The sequence below is a fragment of the Embiotoca jacksoni genome, unplaced genomic scaffold (genome assembly GCF_022577435.1).
Source record: "Embiotoca jacksoni isolate LCO1_2020_lvr unplaced genomic scaffold, fEmbJac1.0.p SCAF_39, whole genome shotgun sequence".
Lineage (NCBI taxonomy): Eukaryota > Metazoa > Chordata > Actinopteri > Embiotocidae > Embiotoca > Embiotoca jacksoni.
Genome location: NW_027185391.1, coordinates 1,795,419 through 1,807,621, shown reverse-complemented (window position 1 = coordinate 1,807,621; position 12,203 = coordinate 1,795,419).

The following is a 12,203-nucleotide window of genomic DNA, read 5'->3' as shown; positions in this document are numbered from 1 at the left end:
GAAGTCGTTGGTTTAATAAGTGAGAGTCGGCCATCTCTGATCTACATCTGCTCTCAGACACCCACATAAAAGGCAGCGGGGAAAGTCCACATGTATCACTTACTCATTCAGTGCACATGGCAAAGACATTTCTTCCCTGAAGAGCAGCTACAGCACCGACCGGCTCCGGTGTACTGATGATGTGGAGAGGAGGAAGAAGGCAATGAGGGATTTCAGAGGCTCCATCATGGGAGGTCTGAGCAACAACTTCCACTGCGCTGGACTCAGGCCTGTGAAGTCTGCAGGATAACCAGGTCCCATGTCTGCCCTGTCACATGGTCGGGGATCAGAGGAACTGGAGGAGCTGCAGTGTGTACGTGAGTGTAACTAAGACTATGGGTTTGACCAGATCTTGAACCGAGCAGCACATGATGCCTACATACCGCCGGCCAGGCAGCCTCTAAAACCAACTGAAATCAGCAATTGACCCTGACACTAATATCATCAAGCTGCGCTCCGTATTAAATGGTCACAGTGCAAACATGGCGCCCACTTCAAAGAGTCCAGAGGCTTACTTCTGAAAAACAAAGGGCATGACACTGTTTAAATACGAGCACTGAGACACCAGAGCTTATGAGGCGGAGCAGAGAAGGAGGCCACATAAACAGGAGCTGTAGCTCTGCTGTCTGCTTTCAGACACTCAGCGTCACATTTTCGCTTTATTCATTTAAAAAACATTTACATTCAATATTAGCTTCAAAACACCACAAAAATCTTGTGTTGAGCCTTTTGTTGGCGTAAAGTGCTGCAAACGATGATCAGCCTCATAGCAGCACTGTGTTACTCATCGCATCACCTTATTTGTAGAGATCAGTTGTACGAGCACGAGGCTGCTAATACTAGTTTCATTACATATTGTACACATCTGAGCACATCCAAACAAACTGCACACAGTTACCAAATGTCCCTCCATCCGTTGACTTATTTCCAGGAAGTGTGTGCAGGGTTCCTGGAGGGCGGAGCCTATCGCAGAACACATTTGATGAGACCGTTTTTCTGCCACTGTGAGCAGAGTAAATACCAAAGCCCATACTTACCTGAGAAATTCCACCCTGCCAAGAAATTACATCAAATAAACTTGAAATCTTGTAAAAATGTTTACATTACGTTTACTTTTCAGTTATATTTTCTGTAAATTTCATCTCCTAACATGAGTGTTAATGGTGTGATCATGATGTGAAGAAAAACTCTCATGTAAAATCTTCCTGCACAAAGACATAACACTGAATACAAATCATGAAAGATGATGCATAACAAATAATTAACAATTATTGCTCAAAATTTAGACAGTAAAACAAAATGCAAGTTTAATTATTACAAATCATATTAGAGAACCTGACATTTCACACTTCTCTTTATTAGACAAATGTTGTGATTCCTTGTAATTTGAGAAGTCATGTCCAAATCACTGCCGCTGACTATTTCCAAAAAGTATCTCTAACAATGTTGCAGTTGTAAATATGTAGAATAAATAATAAGTTACTGCATTTGAACTGTCAGAGCGAATACAGAGGAAGGGTGCGTAGTGATGGAGGTGTGTGGTGACCTCCGCAGCAGCTCCATCACGTCACACATGCTCGCAGTGTTTCACAGTTCAGACGTTTGTTGCTGCTGCTTGATGGGAAGCGGGAGGACGTTGACACAGAGTGGGCTCGTTCTCCGTCATGATGGAGCTGCGTATGACTGTAACTGTAGGTTAACTGTTACCAAAGAGTTTAACTGTTCTTAGTAGATACTTGTCCTACAAACTGAGACATCACAGGGTACAAATGAAGAACAAAATATGTTCATGTGTCAACTGTAAATAATTTTAACAAGTTCTCAGGGAAAGAAACTATAATTCTCTATATATTATCTCTATATGATGGATTTTAGCCAGTAAATTTCACATTTCTACCACTTGAGGCATAGATGCTTACATTTAAGAAGCGGGGGAAACTCCCTGCCAACTGCCCGATGTGTCAAACCAATGTTTGTGACTAAATTTAAAGGCCTTCACGGAAACCCAAACCGCCTCTCTTCCATTAATTAACCACGGAGGATTTAGGGCTGGATGTGATGTGACCGCACGGCCTGATCCCTCCACATAAAGAAGACGTCCTCTGTGACATGTTCAAAACAACACAACAACACGTCGCAGGAAGCTGAGCTTCATACAGAAAAAATATATCAACAAGAAATAAAAACAACTGTTCTTTTTAGGGGGGAATTGTTTGTGTGTAAGTGGAGGACTTTTTTCCATTGAACAGAATCACCCTTTAATCTCTGAGTTAGAACCAACACACACGCCACTTACTGGCTTTTCCCGAGCTTTCAGCCATCACATCACTGTGTTTTAGCCCAAAACAGATGGGAATTCTTCATATGAATATGAATTAAATTATAGCTCGCCTGTCAGCACGTCATCTCACCTTCTCACTTCTCAGAGGAGAAAGCTAGTAAGGCGACCTTACAGGAAAGTTGCTAACTGGTCTGCTCACGCAAATAAAGAGTCGGTAAAAAGATAAAACTCATAATGTTATCAAATCTGCACCAACTGGCCATTTGTTAACAATGTTATTTTAAATTTTGTCTTTATCATTTCTTATAATACGAGTATTAACTAGCTCTACAATGCAATACAAGAACAATTCTCTTTTTTCCCCACTGTTTTCCTCCAGAGACCCTGAACACATATATATGCACTGCATCTCCAGATCGGCTGGTCAGAATACATTCAGAATAACACGTCACAGGTGGCGAGTTATCTTACAAGGTTTTCAATTCCATACATCACAATGATCCTTCTCTTAATTTTACATTAACCGACTGTCAAAAGACAGTATATGTGTGTATATGAGGAACACATGCTGTACATTTCAGTTAAAGATTTATCAGCCATGTTTCCCTCCGTGTTGCTGCGTAATGCGTTCCTGAATGTAAAGTATATAAAGTCATGTTGTTCTACTACGTCTGAAAATGTAAATGTTTATGTGAATTTATCGTCTGATCTTCATCCAATGTTTTAAACATTTCTATGAGATTAGGGTCAAATTTGTATTCTTCTTCTCTCTTGTAGAAACATACATCTTGAAGTCCTTTCTCTATTAATTTTGTCAATAATATGACTGAAAATGTTAATGAGTAAAATATCTTTATAGAAGTGTCATCAAAAACTGAAATGTGAAGTCTGCCTGAACCACAGTGTGTGTTGTAATTATGTTGGGGTTTTTTATGAATTGAATCTTCCAATAGTCTCAACGTAGTTATATAATGGAAGACATTTTTTCAGAAAAAAGGATACACATAGAAATTAATTAATTGGTGACTACATCATTTTTATCATATTATAGAAATATCGCAGCTAAAATCTATAAATGATCAAGTATTTACGCATGAAACCCTTTTTTTTTTTTTTTAATAAATAGTTAACCAGTATCATTGTATCTGACTTTTAAATAGCAGGATAATCAGCGTGTTGTTTATCCTAACTGTTCGGTCCACATTAGTATGTATAGTAAATATGATATAGCTGCTGTGTTGACCAATCACTGTCATGAACATTACCTACCAATGAGGTGTCAGTGTTTTAGCCAGTTTTAGGCCTTTAAGTATTTTATATTAATTGTGTACTATCCATCAGGTATTTATTATTATTATTATTATTTATTATTAAAAAAAACCTTCCTTGACATTGTAAAACAAATTAGTTGCAATAAGTGTTTTTCAACCAACTAAATTAAGTAGTCGTCGTTTCAGATGAGAAAATCGACCAGATCAGCGAGTTTGGGTCTGGACACACTCGTAAACCGCTGTGTGAAATCAAGGAGCTGTTTTTGGAACAATGACTGCTGTTGTCACAGAAGAACAAAGAATTTGACAGGCATAAAGTACTCTTTTTTTTTTTGCTGCTTAGAGTCGGAAGAACAACCAGCAAACACAACTTTAACACATTAAAAATGTAATTTTAACACTCCCACTTCTTCTAGCTCTGCTTTGGTCTCTGCCTTGTGAGAAAAACATACAAACAGTCAGGTTGTAAAAGTAAAACAATCAGCTGAAGATGGTAAAACGCTGTGTGGAGCAGAGAGGAGCTGCACAGTTTCTTTGATGATTTTCAACACATTTCAGATGTTCCTTTGACCCGATTTTAATTGCTTCTTATAGACGAAACACAGGAAAACAGATTATAGGGTGATTGTATGCCAAATGTCGGCAGCAACACTTTCAAACCAACCAGACGAAGGCTGGGACGAACGGCACAATCAGCCGGGATGTTCAGAAGAACTCCAACCTGATGTGTGCGTCGTGCTGGAGGTCGGCCATGAAGAACAATCCAGCCGAGACACGAATATCCACCTGGTCTGAGACACTCTGCAGCTCAGCGTTGGCCAGGAGGAGTGAAAACGACCACTGAGTGATTCTAAATTAGGGTTAGGGTTCGTATGAGTGTGAGCAGGAGGGTGGTGTGTGTGTGTGTGTGTGTGTGTGTGTGTGTGTGTGGGGGGGGGGTTCTGTATAGCTAACAAGAAAGGAGCCTCAGCTGCCGCCATTTTGACTGCATGCAGAAGAAACAACACCCCACCACCCACTCCCCCACCGCCTGCCAGTTACACAAGAAAAGGTTTCACCAGGGAGAGGAGAGGTCAGACTCTCTAAACCCCCCACCCCCCACCCCATCACAACACCCGTAGCAGCTACGCTAACACTGAGTGTGCAGCTGCAGACATGCAGCTGGAAGGAGCACCAGCAACTGTAAATGGACTCGTCACTGTGTGTGGTTTATGTGTGGTATTCACAGTCTGAAAATACTCCATGAAGCAGCGTAATGAGCTGCTGAATAACTCTCCAACTACAATATTTGCAGGAACACTGAAGAGTAAAATAAGGCAATTATACACAGTTTCATAAAGTGGGCTGAAATGTGACATTAAACTCAGAGCAAATGTTTGAGAGATTTCACACTGTAGTCAAACTCCAATATTTCATAATTAAACATATATTAATAAATGCATCGTGCACATTGACTTCTTGTACTGACTTGTATTTATTTATGTCAAGAACATGTAGCTAAAATATTTTGGGGGGGGTATTTCCTACAACACTGTCGCCTAAAAATTACACAGAACCAGAAAAACAGACAGCCGAGCACCCGCGGGAACAAACATCACGTTTTTCTGAGCTAAAAAAACCCCTAAAAACACCCCAGCTTTACTTCATTTTTGAAAGGAGGGATACGTTCTTAAATCAGTTATTAAGTGTAAATAGGAGACTCCACAGAGGGAAGTTTCTCTTGGAAAGTTGTATAGTTTTTGTTATAGGAACATTTTGATGAAAACAGCAGACTATCAACTGTTTAAAATCTATCATTTATGACACTCTGTGGTACACAGGCCAAATTATTAATTTATAACTCAATACACATAAATATAGGATGTAATATTTAATATATAATATAATGCCATTTAGGATTCAGTGCAGGATACACTTATGAAGAGTTCATTTTAGTTACTGTTTAGTTGTCTGAGCACATGATAATGTTGTACTTAATATTCTAAGGTGAAATAATAAAGAACATTTCAAAAGCCCTCAGAGAAAGTTGAACACTGGTGTTTGTCTTTGTTCCAGCGATCACCAAATGGAAGTCATATTTCCCAGTCCAACACTGACTGCAGCTGAAACCTCCCACTGCTGCGACCACGTGACGGTGGGAGTGTGTGGAGGTTCAATTCCTCTCCAAAAGAACTCAGCTCAATTCTGCTGCTGTGAAAAAAAACAATCAAACTTTTTGTGATTGCAGCAGAGACTTGCAGAGGTGCTTCAGGAGTCTGGCACAGTGAGGACCTCCGTTCCCCCGGTGGAGAGCACACAGGTCAGCTGAGCAGGGAGCAGGGCTGCAGGTAAGAACACACACTCTGCAAAAACATGCAACAATGGCTGAACTAGAAGATTTTTTTTAATTTTTAATTTTTTTTAATAATAAACTGATATTAAAACTTGAATTTTTGTAATGCAGTCTGGTGCATTTCTACCAAGCTAAAATCTGTCAAAATGAACAGTTGACCTATTACTGGTTATTTGGGGTAAATTTGGGCATGAAACCACAAAACAAACACACAGTCCCCTCTGCAGGTTTCTTACCTTCATTATATCCCTCACAGGCTTTGGCCTTCTGAGCATGCTGCACACATGATCATGCATGTAAATATTTGCACTTGCTTTTATCTCCTGATCTGCCACATCCTCTGATGCTGTTAGAAGCACAGTCTACAGGCTCTGAACAGACTCACACTTTAGAATAATTGCTTTCTGGGTTATTGGAGTGACTCTCTAATTGGCTCTGACGGAATAAGGGCGTTTACTGAGATAAATGCAGCCACATCATGATGGCGGCTTGTGCAGAGTTTCTGCTGTGTGAACAGACATCAGTGTGCTCAGCCAGACACTCCTCAGGCGTTCCTGCGCAGCTAACAGCTCAATCAGCCAGCACATTAAAAGTATAAGGTGAAAAATATCCAAATAATGAAATAAGAATGAGTTTGTGTGGGATTAAATGAAGCAGAGGAGGTGATGTTTAGAGTGGAAGTGAAGCGGGGTGAGAATGTGTGCAGTTAATAGTCTGAGGTTGGAGAATGAAGCAGCCAGCGGCGGCTCACTCTCCACTTTTCAGCAGTTGGAGAAAGTCGGAGTTGAGTGTCTGTCAACAGCGCTATCAGGCTGCTTGGAAAGGCAGCGGAGCAGAGCCGCAAACACACACACACACACACACACACACACACACACACACACACACACACACACACACACACACACACACACGGCCCAATGACAAACGGTGGCCGTTCATTCGCTCATGTCACCAAGCAGATATGTAAGTCACGCTGGCACCTGATTTATAGACGCGCTGCAGACTCACGCTTCATTTACTGCAAAACCACAAGCATATATTTCACCTGCGAGTCCAGCGGCCTCCGCGTCAGTCATCCACCGCCGGGAGGCTGCTGCTGCTGCTGCTGCTGCTGCTGCTGGTTATTACTGCACACACTCCCAGCACGCCAAGGCCATGTGGCACAACACTACCTGCTACTCTTCAGTCTCATTTTCAAGCGGGTTTTTTTTTTTTTTTACATTTATGAGGCTGGAAAGATCATTGAAGGATCTAAAAATGCGCGTTCACTGCGTGTTTCTTTTTTTCTTTTTATGTATTTATTTTTTATTAATTATTTGTATTTAATTTTTTTTGGGGGGGGAGCAACCTCTAACTTAATATGAATTCATTTTCTATAAGTCTGAACATGATCTTGATAGTTATGATCACTGGTTTAAAGGTAATTACCTTCTCCTAAAGCCCTCGTTTAGGATCAACGAGACTCGGAGTCGAACAACTGAGCAAAACAAATAGTTTAAAACGCAACAAACCGCCTGATCCAGGATTCTGGGCCCGGATGGTTTGGACCACTGGCCCACATCATGTTGTTGCTTATATCTGAATAACAATTTCTGCTGTGCCAAATCAACAGTGAACCGTGAAAGTAGCCTTCATTAAAATGTCTATAAAGCTGTTCATCCGCGGGGCCCTGCCTTCATACTATTAAATAAACGACGGGGATTTGTTCGCAATGCAGGTCAACGGCATTACATCATTTACTGAGGTACATCACTGTATTTATAAAGTAAAATTTCATGTAAATATATCGGCCATTGCACAATTATATAATCGAATATTTATGTGCAGGAATTTCTGTGTTTTTGAGGTTTGAAAAATGATTTCGTTTAATATTTCAATGTTAACTGGTGTTATTTCACCGCCTGAAGTTGTTGGAAGTCAAATATTTCCTTTGGTGGTGAACGGGGTTTTTGGGGAAGGCTAGTTCCTGAGGTGAATTATCACGGATGGAAATCATTATTCCCTGAGTTTGTTTTCTTCAACGAAAGTACTATATTAATGATTGTGAATGAATTATTGGTTGCTGTACTTGCTTTTGCGTGATAGCCCGTGTAACTTCTAAACCGCGAGCAGTCCGCATCAGTTCGGGTGAGTGCAGTCCGGCCTGTTGACCTGAAGTCTGTGGAGACGGTTCATATTGACTGCTTCATGTGGGCCTGCAGAAATTAACCATCCAATTACCAAACAAGTTCAAAAAGGAAGATGCAATGAAAACATGCACAGTGCGTGGTGACGCAGGGCTGAGAATATCCAGAGTGTGGTTAGTGGTGTTGGGAGTGTGAACGTGCAGTGAGAGGTTGGTGCAGAACACCGAGGCTCAGAGGAGCCACCGTCCGCCTGGGAGGCACCTCTTCCCCGCGGCAGCTTCAGGGCCAGCCCGATGAGCGAGGCAGGGGAGACAGATCACTCTCTCCCTGCTGCTTTCACACGTCAAGGGGGCTGAACAACTGTGTGTGTGTGTGTGTACGTGCGTGTGCGTGTGCGCGCGCGCTCGTGTGTGTGTGATTCCAAGAAAACACCCCGCTGAGTTCCCCCTCAGAGCTCAGAGAGCGCACTGCACAGGCGCAGAATGCAGCTCGTCGCAGGAGAAGCTGAAAGGCACTAAGGCAGCCGAACCGACCGACACCCTGACACTTCCCAGCGGACAGCCGCCGCCGCTGCAGCCGCCAGAGTCCTGCGTGAGAACGGGCACTTTTCTTACCGCACGTGAAGCCTCCGTGGGAACGGAAACACCCCGCTGTTTGCAGGCCGGAGACTGAGCTGCGGTGTGCGGGGATGGATTTAAGCAGATGATAGCTGACTGCATGAGGTACAGTAGAGACGCGTCCTCGCTGCTGATTAGCTGCAGTGTAAATTGACGATCTGCTGCTGACTGTTGGAGGAGAGGAGAGCTGGGGAACCCGCAGAACCTCTGGAACCAGCTGCGGTCATTGGACTGAACAGATAGATGGAGCCGGTGGAGGGACAGATGGAGCAGGAGGGAAACAGGCTGCATGCTTTTATGTAGCCTGCATTGATTATTGTTTTTTATTATTATTATTATTATTATTATTATTATTATTATTATTGTTCCTTCATTTATTGCGTTTTTGTTGTTTCGTAGTGACATAATAGCCTATTTATGTTGTCCAAAATAGGCCCTTTTTTATTAGTAGTATTATTATTAACAATAACAATAATTAGGTTACTTTAGAAATGATATAAATAATTGATTTTTTTTAATTGAATTTTACTGCTGAAACGTTGAAGTTTACAGATATTATTTGAATGTTAAAAAAATAAAAAATAATGACGAGGCTATTTTGAATATAATTTAAAATTGCTGTTTTACCCTTAAACTATATCTTAAATATGGCTGATGGTGTTTGACGGCTCTTCATGTTTTTGAGTTACCCTGAGGTTGTAGTAAGACACAGGGTAGTTTCCTCTGTGGAGCAGGAAGGAAACCCTCCATTGTGGGAAATGTTTGAGTTTCTGAGGAAGTGCTAATTGCTTTTTTTTTCCTGAGAAAAAGTTTTTGATGTTGTTTGATTAAATGCCAGGCAGTTGCTTTAATTTATTGCTTTGACATATTTGAGTTTTATATTTTAAAGGCTGATTTTCAGCGAGGTTTATTGTCACTGTGCAGCTGATCAGAGCTGGTCAAAGATTTTTTTTTAAATTGTGCTTTATTTAGAAATTCCTCTTCTAAATTCTTTTATATTTAGACCTAAAAGTCTTCAGTGCAGATAACCAGGCCTTTATGTGTCACAGCTGCAGACACAAAATGGCGGCAGATTGAAATTTATTAGCCTACATGTGTCTCAGACAGTTAACATGCCTCACGTCTTATAAACAACACAACTTACATATTTTTCTGGGGCCTCTCAGCCTTTTAGCATTTTGTTATTTAAAGATCTCGCTCTACTTTCTGCAGAGCTCTGAAAGACATTTGAATAATGTGGTTGTTGCAGAATATCATGCATGCTGATGGTGCTGCACCACGTGACCGTCACTACCTGCATAGGAAACAAGAGTGCAGCTTCACAATATCACGAGCAACTGTTCTGTCTTTAAATTCCCTTTTTAATGTGGACATTTATCCTGTGGATTTTTCCAGGTTTGAAATGTTGGAACACTGTATGTTACTGCTGCACAGGCATCGCTTCTTCTTCAAGTGCCCTGTTTTATAAGCAGATTCATTTAAAGCAAACATTTCTTCCCGTACAAACAGCAGAAACAAACCAGACCCCGTTCAGGATTTTACACATTTAAATAGAACCCGGCCATGCGTGCTGAAAAGAGAACACGGTGATGCCAGGACTTCGTTTTTTTTTAATTGACTTTTATATGGTGTTGGCATCTATCAGTATGCCGTAGCGTGTGTGGAAATCCGTGTCCTGAATAGTTTTCAGATTGGATGTCCAGAGTGACAGAAAGAGAAACAGGGTTCTGGCTCCTCAGTTGAACAGGACCAGTGTAAGGTCCACATTCACACTGTAAAAAAAGCCTCTGTGGTAGTTTCTCTGTCAGCGTTTATCTTTATTAGCTTTCACAAATGTCTCCAGCAGTTTACACTGGACGCCGCCTCTCCCCTTTCATGGCTAAGAGTGTGTCCGCCCTGTTTACAGGCCCACATCCCCAGTGTGCTGACCTGAGGAGTGAACTGGGCTTCCAGGGCACGGAGGCGCTCTCACACTGGTACACTTGCAGTCGTTTTTGCCCTACAACATTGTGGTCGATGTAATGGAGAACATTGGAAAGTTATCGGCGAGTGAAGAGAAGTTAAAGTCCGTCTGAAATACAGCAGCTGAAACAGGATCTAAGACAAACTGTAGTCAGAACGTGTCGAAGCAATGCAGTGCTTCGACACTGGTGTAACAAAAAGGGCATTTTAATAAATAAATGTGTTCAAAGCTGAATTAATAGCGGTTTTCCATCAGCTGTAGTTGCAGCCGTACATTAAGTAGCACTCAGTGTCTGCAGTCGAGAGCTGGGCGACACCCTCGAGGGTCCGAGGCAGACATGCAGCTCAGAGCAGCAGCAGGAACACAACACACACACACACACACACACACACACACACACACACACACACACACACACACACACACACACACACACACACACACACACATGGAGGTATTATGAAGTAGTGTGAGAGACAATCTGCAGTGATTCTGTAGGTGGGACAGACAGGGAGACATATAGTTGTCAACATAATAAATATATATTCATGTATAATCACCGTATTTAACTGAATTTTTTCATTGGCTTTGGTCCTCTCCTGTTAACAGCTCTAATGCTTCCCCATGTTTCATATCTGAGTAAAGATTTGCTGCTCCGGTTTACCATGTTTCATGCACTCTCTGCCCTCTCGGCTGCGTTTTCACTGCAGCTCCAGTCACCGCTCTGTACGTCAGCGTGATTTGCTGCTGAGGCTTTGAGTCTCATCCACAAATCTGAAATAAAACCGGAGCTTTTGACTTGCTGACTGACTGTCATGGAGCTGAAGACTTCTAAGTCTGAAATGGGCCGAGGTTCACACGAGACGATCATTGGAGGATTACGTGACCTTCAATAGATAGAAAAATGTTTGCCCCATTGCATAATGGGAAAAATCAAGGGGTGAAAGAGTGTTTGACCTTTTGGCCTGATATGGGCCAAACTAATGAAGAATAACTGAATATTTAATGAAATCATTTTATCTCACCATTAAACAGTTTAAGCCTAAATAGTAAACTTGTATTGTGTTTATGTGTAAAATTGCTGAAATCTGAATGATGATTTTATATTGTTTGAATCTCTGAGTACTTGACTGATGTATCAGGAAACAGCAGTATTTGAAGCTTGTTCCTCAGTCACACCATCTGAACATTTTCACTGTATTTTTCCTCTTCAGTCAGTTTTTCTACATCCAATAACAAACCACTCAATATGACTCGTACTTTGTACAGTGAACTGCCGACATAAACAAAATCAACACGGAGGAGGAAATAAATCCAACTCGGTCGGGGAGTGAAATAAAAATAATAATAAGGCAGGAAAAAAAAAAAAAGGGACAACAACAGGAGGAGTAAACACAAAAGTTGTGTATCGATTGCCACAGACAACAAAATAAATGTTCTCCAGAGTGGAGAACGGAGCCGAGTCCACCTCAGAGACTCAAGAGACTCAGAAATACAGGAAAAAGAACCAAAACATAGAAAGACCAACAACAGCAACTGGTGCGTCCGTGGACCCGAGTCCAATCCAAACA